This window comes from Solenopsis invicta, chromosome 8 (assembly GCF_016802725.1).
Source record: "Solenopsis invicta isolate M01_SB chromosome 8, UNIL_Sinv_3.0, whole genome shotgun sequence".
Classification (NCBI taxonomy): domain Eukaryota; kingdom Metazoa; phylum Arthropoda; class Insecta; order Hymenoptera; family Formicidae; genus Solenopsis; species Solenopsis invicta.
In genome coordinates this window covers 6842141-6858249 of record NC_052671.1, presented here as the reverse complement: position 1 = coordinate 6858249, position 16109 = coordinate 6842141, and the positions used below count along the sequence as shown (strand labels likewise).

Sequence of the window (16109 nt, the reverse complement as noted above, 5' to 3'; positions counted from 1 at the left end):
AGCAAAGATAAATTTCCTCAGGTACAAAATGGCTCGCGGTTAAGCTTGACCGCTGGAATAGGCTTGAAACTTATTGGCACGGCCGCGATAAAATACGCTAACGTGGTTCGAAACATGTTGGAAATTATGTAAACGTTTATGGCTCTTTAAATAAGCCTGCGAATTTCTACGAATAGAAATAGGAAGAAACTTGTTGCGCGAAAGACAGTTAAGAATGTGAGTCCTTAACGTTAATACTGTATGTTCAAAGTATAATGTATTCATTTATTTGCTATTAACCTTTCCCAGGCACAATGAGTCTTTTTTTGTCTACCTCAACTGTTTTTACTGTTCTAAGCTTTCATAGAATCTAAAAAAAAATTTAAGATTACTTTTTAATATCTGTTTTATATTACTAAATAGTTGTTCAATTCAAATGTAAAAACTGTTATTTAATAAAGATTGAAATTTGTTCGAAGAAATTTGAGAGTAAAATTCCGTCTGGACCAAAAAAAGATCCAGCGTGACTATGGAGGATTGATTTGATAATAAGTTTTAGATGTTTTATTAGATGCTAATATCGACGTTAACACTCAATAAGGGTAGTTCTAAAGATATTTAGTACATTATTGCGCCGCCACAGCGAAATTAATAGAAGTTGTTCGCAAACTTGTACAACGAGTATCGCGTCGATTGCGCCAGCTTAAAGAGAGTCTTAACAACGTTGCTTTGACCACAGTAGCTTGGATGGACTCGATCGATCCATTCAAACTGCGTAATCGCGATAAAAATAAGGTTGACATCGATAAATTCACAATAGGTGGAGCGTAAATATAATGGTAAATATAATGGTCAAAGAACTCTATAGCGGTCAAACAGATTCAGACTGCCTCGGAAGCAGTTGTAAAAATGCATTGAGTTGCCGACGTTACGACGATAAAGGAAACGGCGAAGAGAGGAGCGCATCGTTCTGCAGCAAAAATCGAGAGAAAAGAGAAATAAAAGAATCGCTGGAAAGTGGCCAGGTTGCATTTTCAAATGGATACCAGGCTCGCTCTCGCAAACTCGTGCCAAAAAGAGTTAAACATCAGCCTTTAAACCACGAATGATAATAATTCGCGGCAAGTTTCCGCTAATGGAACAGTTCACTCTACGTCTCGGCAAGTAATTCAGAGCAATGGTGATGATGCATTGTCTAGTTTTTGAAAATAATTCACATTGTGCACATTTGCAATGCGAAGACATTCCCCATAGACGTATTATTCAACGCATGTATACAATATGTAGGTGTACAATTTGACGATGCGTTACCCTCGCACGTTTAGATATCTATCGAATCCGAACTCAGAAGGAACCCTAGACTTCTCAGAAGAGAACGCCGCAGGGGAAAAATGTGCGGGAGTTCGAAGAGAGATTTCGACGTGGGATGCAGGTTTCACGGTGTCATGGCAACACCCGTCGAAAGAACGTCTTTGACTCCCTGTTACCAACGCGCTGGATAGGAAAGAAAAGGAGAGAATGTACAGCGATGATGAAGAAGCACGGTCGGCGGCGGCTCCTTCAAAAGGAGAATCGGCCACTCGATCGAGCTCCTATCCGGCGCTATGCTTGCGCCTCTTTCCGTCTTATCGGAAGAACGGTAGCGTGTCGAGCATATTGGGAAAGTGATAAGAAAAACGAGAATAGCGTCGTTTTAACATCAGCCGTCATTTTGAAAAGGCTTAGTTAAGACGATTATTATCTCATGTCACATTTTTATTAATGTAGATTTTTTAACGCTTATCCTACAAACATGGATATTTCGTGACCAATCGATTTCTATATATAAAATTTTTTTTTCGTTTCAAAAGATCTCACACTTCTTATCTCAACCTAAAGAATCGTCGTAGAAATTTTGGGAGGAACTTTTATGCAGTCCATCAATTTTCTTGCGAACAAAATCAAGTTTAATTTTGTATCGGATGCGCCAGTAACCCATGATTATACATGTCCTTTTTATGAAAAATTAGATGTAAGAATCATTGTATGTATTCTATCTTCTTTTCATTCTAAATTAATATTTGGATGTCTGTTTTTGTTCAAAAATTATTTTTCTCAAAAGAAAATTAATTATTAAGAAAAAATGGATTTAAAGAGTAGAATTGAGGCAAATCGTATTATATGCGAACAAATCAATATTGAGCCTCTTGAGAAAAACATTATTTTTACATTAAAATAATAATATTTTCCTTATTTGCTGTTATTCAAAAAGCATTCATTTTCATGTTCTCGAATAATTATACTTTTTGAAGAATTTGGAATTCTTATATATTTTTTTCAAAGCATATAAGTATCTAAAAAATCCTAGAATCATACGCGTTTATTATAAAAAATTACAATTACCCAATTTGTGATTAATTTTTGCCATTTTTGATAATTATACTTACTACATTTTATTTTTTTTTCCAAAATAAACGGCAAGTATTTGTTTTAAAAACTTGAAAATATGTTCATAGATTTTTAGAGACTTTTTGAACCACTTTCGTCCTCCGCAGACTGACCCTCATATTATTCAAGACGAATTTTTTCTGTCTCAAATTAGGACAGGTACAAAAAAGAGTAAAAAAACATTTTGAATTATATAATTGTACAAACATATTCTTCATTACTATTGGGATTTTAACTATGGACCCCGTAATAAAGATATACTCCACAAATATGAGTGTGTAGTATAAACATAGACATGGAATATCTTTATTGAGGCGGCCATAGTTAAAATCCCAATACCAGAATTTTTTTCTGATTTTTCAGAGCCCAAAATCACTTTGAAAAATACAACTATTTACTAGTGCTAGGTAATCTGAACAGTATTAGATAGTCTGAACAATAAAAAAATAGGGTAGTCTGCGGGTTAAATAGACGAAAAAGTGATCGGACGCGAGATATCCATGATTAGCCCAGGAAGATACTCTTTTTCATATTGCAACGTAAAAATTAAAAATACATTATTTCTAAAGTGTAATTTATATTTAAAAAAAAAAATAGAAAAATTTTGTTCTCATTTCATTTATAGCTAATAAATTTTGCGTCTGTCTCTGTCAAATAGATTTTTCTAGCGTAAATCTTACTTTGGGAGAACCAAGGTAACGAGACAAGGTAACTTTAAAATTATTATAGAAAGTTCAGGCTTCAAGTAATAAACGTGTTCGTTTTCTCTTTTAGCCTCCGCGAACTTTTGCGTCCTATCGTACGGATACAAACTCGAAAAGCCGGCGTTGTTATCTAGAAAAACATCAACGTCAGTCACACGTGTGAACGCGAGAAGACACACCTATTTCATGCATGATAAACGTGAAGCACGTATGATACAATAGGTTTTGCGTTATCTAAATAACAACAAGAATAATTTCACACAATAAAAGAAAAGCCTATAGAATTGTCCAATAATACCAATTGCGTAAACGGGGTTATCGAGGATATTGTTCGCTTTATAACGAAAAGATCCATTCTTTTGCAAGCTTTTCAATTTTGTTTATATCAAACTGGTAGAGTGATTTAATATCAAACGGTTTTCCTATCGGTTTCGTTTGTGTTTTCGTTTCCGGTGAGCGCGTGGATATCCAGTGGAACAATATTTGTTACAATATCCGCGCAAATGTATCGCGCTTTCATCAAGCCATTCTTTTTTTCCGGTGAATCCATCGATTGAAAGCTACGCGCTTACCGTCACACGCAATGTGTCATATTTCGCCCTCACGCACTCGGGCGAATTTAGGATGTATGCGCGAGGGACGGTCGACCGATTTGAGTCTGACAAATCTGAATTGTAAATCTGGACGCAATTAAAAGTGTATCACCCGGCAGCGGCGACGCAGCCGCCCTACCGGGTCGCGCCGCGCCACGCGGGGATGGCCGGGGCTCGAATCCGCAATTAAGGCGAAACATTATATAACGATTGCCGTAGGAGGGTCGAGGGTCGCGCGTATCGAGTTCTCGTGCAATACGAGTTTTTCCTTCGTCGCGCGGAAATTAGCATCCGCCCGGAAATCGCGGCACGACCGATAGTTATTAATCGACGCAGCCGTATAACGTCTCGCGCATACAAATTACCTCTCGTCCGGAATTACATGATCCAAATTTACGCAGTTGTCAAAATTAATTATTTGCTCTCGGCGAGAGAAACAGTCAATTAGTTTCGTTACCGATTAAATCGATTTTGCCGCGTGACGTTATGAAAATACGATTTTAATCATAAATTCCAATAACAAGTTTGTTTCTGCGAGGTTATCGCATTATAATAATGATAAGGGTTTTCTTACGTCTTGATAAATCCGTTGTATATTCTTCTATTTTTGCATCGTACATTACATTATTTTTGTTTTCTCGCTCGATTGCGTTTCGCAAAGTGCGTTCCTCGTTGCACTTCGAAAACGAGAGTGTCCTCAACAGGTACCTAAATTTAAGCCGCTGTAAATGTGGCTCGTATGAAGTGGCTTATCGAAGTGGCAAATTTCATTAAAGTGGAAAATTGCAAGTAAGCGAACGTTGATATATAGGTCGTCCGTTGCGCTGTTCGCTGATAGCGAGCAATTAGGGCATGTGATAAGATATCGTACAGTCTAGTTTTGTAACGCCGTTATCACAATATTTGTAGTGGAATTAAAATTTTTACGGGAAAATCTATTGCATTTTTAATTTTTTTTTTTTTTTTGCTTTAGTTGCCATGACGTTATTTCCCTTCTCAAAAGAACGGGAAGTTAATTTATCGATTGCACGGGCATAACAGACTTAATCGAGCTTCTCGTTTATCTTCAATACACACCCGGGGCGTGTAAACATTCTATCACCTCGCAAAGTTGTAAGTCATAGTATGCTGTTGCACGTGGGACGCTGTCGTAACAGTTGATAATGAAACACAATGGTCGCGCAAATCGCTTTATTGATTGCCTCGATCGTGTCATTAGGTGCGGCGATTATCGCGACGTAATTTCCCTAATAATTAGCTTAAAAAAATGTTACAAAATTAATGTCACATTTGTAAAATTTCTAAAATATCATTACTATTTGTTTCAAGTTTTTAAGCTTTTTTTTTATTAATCTATAATAATTGATTTTGTCATTTCCAAAGAAATCTTTATCGCGCGCGCATGTGAGGGTAAAACGGAGATATGTATACGCAAAGTGATCATTTGTTATTCTTTCTCGTAAGCATTGTACGACAAGCGACACAGTGTATTACGCATCGAGCGGCGTGTGTTGCCTGGAGGGTGATGATCGGTAGACGATGTACCAGACAGTTTTATAGCAACGCCGGAAAATAATCCACGGTGCGGTATCATCGTCTCCATACTGTTTGTTATTCCAGCCTTGTCGTGGAGAGACAGAGGTATGAAGAAAGAAACGCGAGACCCCGCAGCATGATTTTAGATTGTGAAAACGGCTCGTTAAATCGTCAACTCCAACAGCCGGGTGGTACATTTTTCTATATAGCTTTATCCCTAACTTCTAAACGGCTTCTAATTAGTACAAATGTAAATTTAAATAAATTTAAATAAATCAGCTTATTTTATTGTGTAACATTTATTAAGGTGTAAAAAATTTTGTTTTCATATTAAAGTGCTTTAAATGTAAGTGAAAAAGATAATAAATTAAAGTTATAAACGTAGTGCTTCTTTTTGTTGCGATTGATGGTATTTTTCGTGCTATTAAAAAAATTTTTAACAAAAAAATATCGCGTATTTTAGAAGAAAATAGATTAAAATTTTTAACAAAATCTAGTAATTAAGACAGAACTACTTTTCATAATGTGATAAAAAAACATTATTACATTAGTTTATTAATTTTCATTGTAACAAAGAATTAGTTGCCCTAACAATTTATTCAAAAGAAGAGTACGGTTACGGATCGGAATCAGCGTACTATCATTGACAAACTGTGCATCATTGATTCATGCACAGTTATAAGTGTAGGACTGAAATCAGACTATTTACTGTCATTTTGTGAATAATATACTAATTTCTAGAGCTCTGCTCAATTACCCAATTTATTGTTTTCCGTGAATACATGCCACATGTATGACTGGAATCATTGTTAAATGATATTATTAAATCTATTTAATATGTCATCGATATCCTGTTAAAATTCAAAATTGTATGTTGTATGGAAATATGTTACCGTATTTCCACTATATCAATTAAACATTGAGATAAAACCACTCTGCAAAATTATCCTTCTGCAAATAAAATGCGCTATGTCTTTTTCAGTTTTAAATCCCACGTTAGTAACTCCGCGGTACAAACGCTAAGAGAGTAGGATGAAAAATCTCGTTCTCTAATTCGCATTCGTTTTAATGTCGACATGTCGTCGTCTTGAAAGTTCACAGCTGCGGCTACAACGTTCGAGTAGGGGAAGTCTTCGCAAGGCAACGTCGGATTAAAGGATTAAAGGACACGTGCGCTCTGACATCCTCGCTTTGGAGCTACTTTCTCGGCATTTTGCGATACGAGCAACGTTTCACAAATAGGTGCTTTTTTACTATCATTCCCTCATCGTATCCCTCTTTTCCCCATATTTCTCATTCACACCCTCATTTTTTCCCTTCTCTTACGCACTCGCTCTTCTACTTTCTTACGCTTTCTTTCTACGCCTTACACACTTTTTTCCTCCCTTTTCAGAACGTAATCCCTGAAGCTTCATTTATTCTCCTTTGAAGTTGTTTTCTTCGAATCGCTCTTCTGCAGTTCGTATGAGCATTAAATGTCATCCGTGTGAAATGGGATCGCTGCATCCTTTTCGAGGAACTCACGTACGCCGCCATATCACATGACTTTAACGCGCGCGGTCCATTTAACAGAGGAAAAATTGGGAATGCGAGAAGAAAGAAAATCAGAGAAAATTGAACCACTAACAAAGAAAATGTCGTTTATATTTCTGTTCCTATTGGATATTTAATAACAATTATTGGTGAAACTCTACCTTTTTTTTTATTCAAATTTAGAAATCAATTTATTTGTAAATATACGCTTTATATTTATACATTTAGTACAATGGGGTGCTAATAATAATACATTTATTTTACTTATTTACTTGACTTATATCCATAAATATATAATATTATAAATTTAAGTCTTAATGCGATTTTGTGAGAAAGATTTATTGTGAGAGAGATTTTAAATTGTAACATGGGTTCGTACTTTCGTCTTCACTTATTGTTAGATAAGTCACGGGTAGCGATGCGGTTACTTTTAATCTAATAAATGCAAATAAGAGCCAATATTGTATGCGTGGTCTTGATATTACGCCACGGAAATTTGAGTCTCGATATACATAACAGAGTTTCCCTCTACCTCTAGCTCTTTCTTCGAACCACGACGCGTCCCATGGGAGAGGGTGCTCGCCGCCAAAGCGGTATGCCAAATCGAATGTGACGTTATAATGGAAGCGGCATTAGTGGTTTTACCCGGCAGCTTCGAAACGAGAATTACGACGGAGAGTGTCGTCGTTTTCTTGAAATCATGCGGATACTGCCCTCTCATCTCTTCCTCTCTCTCTCTCTCTCTCTCTCTCTCTCTCTCTCTCTCTCTCTCTCTCTCTCTCTATAAAAAGTCTCTTTCAGCGATAAGCGGAAAAACACGATCGAATTATTGATCAAACGATTGTTGGGAAATGTGCGTATGTACGTGCGATGTGATAACGATAACAATAATTATACTGGACGAAGGATAAATGACACGTAATGAACGATTATTCATGAAACGATAAAAGCCCGGAATGAGTTAAATCATATGTGTTGTAAGTTACAAATTATAAAAGGTTCATGTAATCGCATTTATGATGATTATCATCGTTGTTGTAAATCCAATTTACGTTCTGATTTTAATTTCAATTTTAACTTTGATGACAGAGACAGAGTAAAATGTAATATGACGAAAGAATTGGAAATCGATTAGAGATTGAAAGACATTTTCAAGCCATCTCTCTGACAATTTACGTTTGAACGCTGTTTTCCTGCTATGCAGAGAAAAGATGCTGTTTAATCAACAGCATCAGTCTAATTGAAAATATCTTCTTACTTCAATAACAGCATTGATAAAACGAAAAGATTAAAATACCTCCAGATTAGGTGTGTCTTTCTTGGATGCTGAATATAAATTCAGTTTTAAAATTCTTTACGTTACAATTTTAAGAAATTTACAATTAAAATTGTAAAAAATACTATTTTCAGATGTTTTGTCATCTTCTAACCAAGCCAGACAAGTTTTATTGTAAACAAAATTAAGTACGTTATTGTTAAGACTTTCAGCACTTAAAAGAAATTTTTTGTGTCAGCTTAACAAAAGTAATAAGAAAAGGTTAATAAGATATTCATCGTTAAACAATTTATTGTGAAAAAGTTGTGTATTATAGGGACTATACACGGTCAATATCGAATAAGTGATAAGTAATATTGTAAGTAACTGATAAGCAATATTGAATCAATATAATACATCAATATTCTTACAACCTAAAGTTATTTCTGCGATTATCATCTATGATTATAAAATTATATTGACGGAAATACTCATCCTCTTCACACAATCATTCACTGTCAATGCCTCTACCACACGGTGATACTGATGCTTGAGAATCAAAAAATTTGGACCACCATCAATATTCTATTATATCAATCCATCAATGTTACGGAGACCTTACACGGCCAATAATGCTGTCAATATCAAAAAATACTGACAATATTATTGAACGTGTGTGATTAATATTAATTTATAGTTTTATATATCATTTTTACGTTTTCATAATTTTTAATTATATCTAATTATATTTGGATACATTTGATAAATATATCTCATTGGATCTGGTTATATCTGTTCAGATCTGGTCGGATAGAGACAATTTGATCAGATCTAATTTGGTAATATCACGGCAAATCTAATTCTTTTTTCCCAGGTCATGCTGTTGAATACGATTCCAATACGGTTCTAAAAATTGGCAAATTTAAAATGCTGGAATTAATATAGCGAATGTAAATTAAACTATGTTTGTACTTTAACAAAAAGATCGTGTATAGAGATTTCTCACATATATATTTCATATTCAACCATATCAAACAATATCTTACTAAGCAAATATAAAAATGCCTTTTGAAGGCTGAAAATATTAACGTCCTTAATTTGTATTTCAATACTTCCCCTAATTTACCTTTTTCTTACTAAAAAAATTTTTAAGTATGTCACACATTGCAATTGCAAAATAAAAAAAAGGCGTAAAAATAAGAAGCTCTGTTAGAAACAAGAAATTTCTCAAAATTGTAACTAGAAGAGAATTTGAAAGCCGGATTCGTATTCAGCATGCAGAACTAGGAAATAACTAGTCTCGTTTCGCTGTTCGAAAGGTTCATTTTCTTTTTGTCGCATCGTGTTACACATGCATAGTTTCAATTTGTCGCGTCCTTTATGGAGAGCAAGTGATCGTCGGCGAAGCCTTGGCACGACGAAGCTCTTGAAATAAGACAAACGTTTCTCGCTACCACCAGCGGAGCACGCGATTGTCCGCATACTCAACTACGCTACAGGAACCATTCAAAGCGGAAAGGTCAAAACGAGGTAACGATTTTGCTGTTACAAAGCGGTGGCGCGCGCGCGGTGTCGAGCCCCCGACATTTCTTTGGAGCCCTCTCGCGTGTAATTGGTCGCCGCGGGGGTCGAAGTCACTATTCGTTATCGTTACGTACGTTTCGGTAGTTGCACGCGCACGAACCGAAGCAACCGCCGGCAACCCGCAATCACGTTTCGAATCTGCTTCTCGAGATCGAAGGACCGTGTACGTACGTACGTACGTACGTACGTACACCCGTCCCTCGCCGTGACGTCACGAGCGACGCGAATCGCTCTCTCGACGAAACGATCGGAGGGTAATCTGGTGTGCGTGCCTGCGAGCAATCGCGAATCAAAGAAAGTAATCGGATTAACTCGAGGGCGGAATAGCGCAAGCGATTTAATCCCACGAACTTGGGATGGAATTTGAGTTGCTCTCGCCATCCGATTGTCGGCGCAAATTCGGTCCTTCGCGATCGACGAGCATTCATTCAAGATACGATACGTATTGATAATAGAATAAAAGAAAGCAATTTCTCTTAAAAATAGACAGAGCGGATCGACAATCAAATTTTGCTTTTCCGTTTTAAACCTTAACGACAACTTTTATTCATCGGGAATTTAGTCTCGGACGCGAGATTGTGGTAAATTAAAAAAGAAAGTATAACGGAAGATACATCCGATGGTTCTGACGTTTACGCTCTCGCGTAAGAATAAAGAGTGCGTCATTCACGGCATTCAATACAATGTACTCATTTCAGCAACAGGTAAAAAAAAACGCGGTTACAAAAGATCCTCCATCGTGGACGGGCGCATAATCCGCTTTGCCGCAGGCTTAAAGATCTCTCCTGAAAATCTCATGGAGATTTGATGGTACTGTCGCGGTTAATACCCGGAGCTTGCATCTGCATGTATCGCGCGGCGCGGCGCACGGTGATGCACCGTGGCCCGCGTTATTTCTGCCAGCGTCTCCGTCGATACCTCTTTCGACGTTGGAGAGTACGACGTCAGTGTCAGTCGTGAGTGACAGCGGCAGCCAGCAGCGGGAAGAAAAAAAGCTTAGCCTCGGCGTATCGCGAGCCTGCATTGTCGAGAAGCGTCGTTGGTTCCCGCGTTTCTCCCCATCGCGGCGGTGGGCCCCTCTTTCCATTGACAACTCGAACAGAGGCGAAGTGTCGACGGCGGTAGCGTGGACCGGGGTGCGCGCCGCGCCGATTCGAATCTCGTACTCGAACGCGGACTCCATTCACGCCGGCATAATGGCCGCGGTAGAACGCGGAAGGGGACACGGAGAGGGAGAGGATAGATAGAACCTCGGGTGCGTTCGCGCGCGTTCGCGCGCGCGTGTTCGTCATGACAAGCGGATTCGTGTGTGAGCGTCTATATCCTGTGGGACACAGAACGCTCGGCTCTCCACGAGCTCTATGAGAACTCTCTCTCTCTCTCTCTCTCTCTCTCTCTGGTGCTCTAGCACCAGCGCTCCAGAGAGCGAGGGGCGCTGGCGACGCCCGTCGCGTTGACGCGTAAGCGGAAATACACGTCGATATTCCTCCTCTAGCTCCCGCCCGCCCTCCTCTCCGCTCCGTCCCCTTCCGCCCAACTCTCCATTAGCGGCCACAATAGCGTGCCGCCGAATATTATATGCGCGGAACGCCTCGTCCGTTTTCGAGATACACTCGGCTGTCGAGCCGACGGCGGCAGCGTTTATTTTGCATACTGGACCATTGTTCATATGTCACCGACGATCCTCTCTCGTGTCGCGTAACACGCGAAATTTAGTCGATCGCACTGCTGCGTCGCTCGTATCGCGAACCCCTCGTTGGGAAATTAAAAGTGGACGTAGCGTATCCTCGCGAGAGGATCCTCGCCCTGTCATCGTTTACCTTTTTATAGAATTAATCATCGTATATGATTTTTACCTCTAACACCGCGGAGAAAATAGTTTCGTCACCGTGTCGTGTACATAAATTACATTCTTGCGTTTTCCGCGCGCGCAGTTTTGACACTTGAAAGTCACAGAGGGGTGATGTATTATCTGGCAAGCGTGCGAGGATTAAAACCAGTTTCCCCGTTTGATTAATCGTCGATATGAAATTCGCACTGCACGCGCACGTGTTGTACGCTCCGCCGGTTTCTCCGACGGAGAATCGAGTCTCTCGCATCTACGAAGGGTGGTGGAGGCGCTCCCGGTTGAGGCCGGGTCGAACAAACGATACAAAGTGGACGTTCTTGAAAAGATAATAGCGCGGTCTATGTTTGAATGCGAGTGAAGTCGTTGGAAAGCGTGTCGCGTATTGTCCGGCGTATTACGCATTCCCTATGTCTCGTCTTTCGAAAAAAAATTTCAACGTGCACGTTTGTAAAGTGTGTGCACATCGTCGTCCGTCTCTCTTTCGTGATGCAAGTTTTTGTGTTTACATTGGGGGATGAGGGTAGGAAAACAAAGAGAGAACGGGATGCGTAGCACCACCGGACGTAAGATGAATAAAAGCTTCGGATGAAAAACTCGGAAATTTAATGAAAAAATTTTTACGTCAATAATTCGATAGCTGCCATAACGCGCAAAAATGTTTTCAGTTTTGCAAATGTGTGCTCCCAATATCGATTTGCGAAACTGCTTTTATTTTATATTACACTGCAATTGCGTTAAATGCAAATTTTTAAATGCAAGTCATATCAAATTCTTTATAATGCAAATTTAACTAAAATGCAACTTGAAAAACCGCAGTGCATAAAATGCAAAATAATTTTTAAACGATAATCACCGTTACAGTTTTAGTTACATGTAAAACGCAACGGAGAATTATTCGTACTAAATATAATGGATATAATAAAAAAAAAGAGATTTTTCCATTACCAGTTTTAAAATCTTTTTTTTCTTCTTTGTTTTCAACTTTTTTTCTCTCTTTTATTTTATTACCTTTTTTCTATATAATAATAATAATTGAGTTAATTGAGATATTAAGCGCAATATATGATAACTAATGCATCTGTCGTTACGCGGATGTATTGAGCTTTATCGTTATCCCCGCAATTGCGATGGTAAACGCGTTAAATAAAGCAACAAAACAAAGTATTCTGAGCTATAGAAAATTATTCAAGCTTCGAAATACTGGCTGTCAATACGATTCTTTGCGAATAGCGGTTGTCATTATTAGAGAAAATCACAACAGATATTGTTGCATTTACTTTCTGCACGTTTCATGGATTTACGGGACTTTTGGGACAAAGCCGTGCCGAGGGTGAATCGCTCTGAGGTGTACGGAGAAGTGGAAGAAAGGTGGTGTACGAGAGAAAATTTCTTTACTAGGGTCAATTTGCACGAAAGACCCGACGGCGAAGTCGAAGAGTGACTCGCCAACGTTTTCTTTTTTTTTTTTTTTTTTTTTTACGTCAAACCTATCGCGTCGATTGCTTATTCTTGGTGCTAAACTAGACCGATATCGACTACGATGAGAATAAAGCATCCTGTTGCCGTGATAATTGAGTATTCATCTTGTCCTATCATAATTAATCATTTGTCAAGAATACTCGTTTCTCTGTAAATTAATCGATATTTCAAGTTGAATTTGTTTTGCGTCGGTCACTGGCATGATTAAAACGTTTTAATATTTTACAACTTTTATTTTGTCTTTAAAATTATGCAAAGTCACAACTTGAAATTATTTATTGTAACTGTAAATAGATTGTCTTACCAATATCTTTCCCAATGATAAAACAATAAATTTTGATGCATTTCTTTTACATTAACTATTAGCAATTGGTTAGCGGTAAATTAAGAGTTAAAATGTGAGTAAAATTTAGAATATAATAAGCATAAATATATTGAGATTTGTGTTTAAATTAATATAAAATAGCGCTAATTTTAATAAAAATTTAATTTGAAGTTTAATTGTTAAGGCGATTGGCGTAAAAAATTAATTAAACTGCAGAAGATCATCATTCCGTGGTCTCATTTTCAGATATCCGACAAATGCTATCTCAGTTAGTATTCCATTACCATTTATTGACCCATGTATTTCCATATTAGTCTTTAAATCGAACACGTTTACAATTGGAATTCCCGCGAGCGTAACTCATCCTGCTGATCGATGTCGCCGACAAGCAAAACGAAATTTGGTGGCGTAATTTCGAAGAATGGCTGCGCACCATGGTATTTGCGCTGGTCGACTGTGAAATTTCAATTACACATGTACCCGGTCTGATTCGATTATCGAAGCCGGCTTGATTACCGATTCGATTGTTACGTCGAATGCGTCGAGGAATTCGTTTCTATTTGTACTAGCATACAAGCGGCACGGAATCTATTATGCAAAACGATTCTCCACGTCTAGGCCTCTCCGGTTAGACCGATCCGTTCTGGGAAAATCCTATATGAGACATTTTCTTCTGGTCTTTCATCTCTCTACCTCGCCTCTCTTTCACCCATCTCGATTCCTCGCAATTTCCGTCGCGACAAACGCGACGACTTTGTTAACAGTTACAGGAATAAATTTACAGAGTGGCAATCAACTATCACATTAATTGATTCTTGTCTCAAAGGATCATTAAAATCCTTCTGCGTTAATTACGTGTGAGCCATAACTCCGGTAAAAAAATATTTCAGCATTATCGACATCGACATGTGACAATTTGATATGTTCATACGTGTGTATGTGTGTGTGTGTGTGTGTGTGTGTGTGCGCGCGCGCGCGCGTGCGCGGGCGCAAACATTTTATGCATATTTAATAAAATTTTTATAGAACACTTCAAATTAAAATAAAGTATAATTGATCATTGATATGATATGCAACAACAGAGCATAGCATATATCACATTGCATTGTAAAACAAACGTATTTAAGTTACAATAATATTGAAAATAATTAAAATTTCGGAAAACAATTGTAACAAGTGAAATAATTATAAATGATTAATTTTACATTTAACAAAGCAATAAATAAATCATTCACCCCGTGAGTTGACCCATCGTCGTTCGATGCCTCCACGAGTCTGCTTTTGTTTCTTTGTATCTCCTTACTTTTTCGTAGCATTAATACAAAGTCATTCACAATACACTTGGAGATTATTAATCGCGAAAATTAACTCACTGCGTAGGCTATTAATCGCTAACTCATTCGCGACAACTAATTACATTTTGGTACTTGTTACGATCGTATCTCGTCGGTTAATGACACTACAACACACCGCTTACCGTTAACGACTGGCTCCAGTCTCATCGTGCGAGTATAAACAAGGTGATTATGCGTATAGCCAATGTGCCGTATGACAAAAAACAAACATCGCGCGCTCTATATCGGCCAATACGTTGTCGCTGTAAAATAAATTCAACTCCATGTAAAATAAATGTATGCCGAATATCTCGTGCTTTTCGTCTTTCAAAACAATCGTTAATAAATAGTCGATGCGTCACGTTCTCAATTTGAATTATCCGATTCGGTACCTTCAAATATTATCTCGCATTCTTTATAATCCGAAAATAGATGGGGTAAAATCAGCGAGACATAAAATACAATGCAATTCGATGTATATTCGAGTGCAAGCATCGCTTAAAAATATATTTATTGCCTACAAATATCGCGACCAGACAGCTAATAGCTCCCATCCTTCTGCCATTACGATCTATTTTAAACGAATAAGCCGCACGAAGTACGAGTATTTGATCCGATAACCATTGTACAGGATACACGCACATACACACATTAGAAATTGTTAGTATTATAATTAGTGGGATTAAATAGTCACGCAAACTGATTACAAAATAAATTATAGATATACGTTATAGATTTTATGAAAAGCTGTTAGCCAGTCCATTTTGATAATTGTTTAAAGAAAACAATTATGTTTCGAGATACATAGTAATATCCGATTTGCGCTGTTCCCTCTATTCGAGAGAATCAAAGAATAATAATAATAAAATAACTTCCATTTTTCAATCATATAAAATGTAGACAAACATCGTCCTTTAAAAATTGAAAAAATTAACACAAGATTCAATGATTCTTTTTAAATAAATGAATTAATCAATTATTCAAATTTTTCTTTGAAACAAAATGTAACACTTAAAATTTGATATTAATATTTATCAATCGACTGATTTCTGTAGTGTATGTAATAACTAAATATAGAACACTACAAAGCAAAATTGGTTCTAATCATTTGTTACTCAAAATAACATAATCTTGATGTTTTTATATTAATATTTTCGATTCAACTAATCAGAATAAATTAGTATGCAATGATTGCAAAATATCTCAAACATTCTCAATTTAGCAATAATGTTAATTAATAAAAACTAACAATTAATAAAAGAAATATAATTAATAAATTTTGAAGTATCTATAAAATTTATATTAATTAAAAAACTGATTACACTGATTAAAAAATAAAAAATTGCGAATTCTGTGTCAATATTCTAATTGATCATTATCGATGTCAACTAGTTTTAGTAGCAGTTATTTTTTTTAATTGTAAATCACTTAATGTTAATATGAAATTAACGATCCATGTTCGTTACACTATTCAATGCGATTAATGATCAATGTTGGACATCTATCGAGGA

The 16109-nt window shown here is 37.1% G+C and overlaps 1 protein-coding gene across 1 annotated transcript in view; it reads right to left on the bottom strand.

Annotated features, from left to right (window-relative positions):
• Nucleotides 1-16109, bottom strand: part of LOC105196972 (frizzled-2) — a 123661-nt gene that overhangs the window by 84245 nt on the left and 23307 nt on the right. The gene's annotated exons all lie outside the window — the stretch shown is intronic.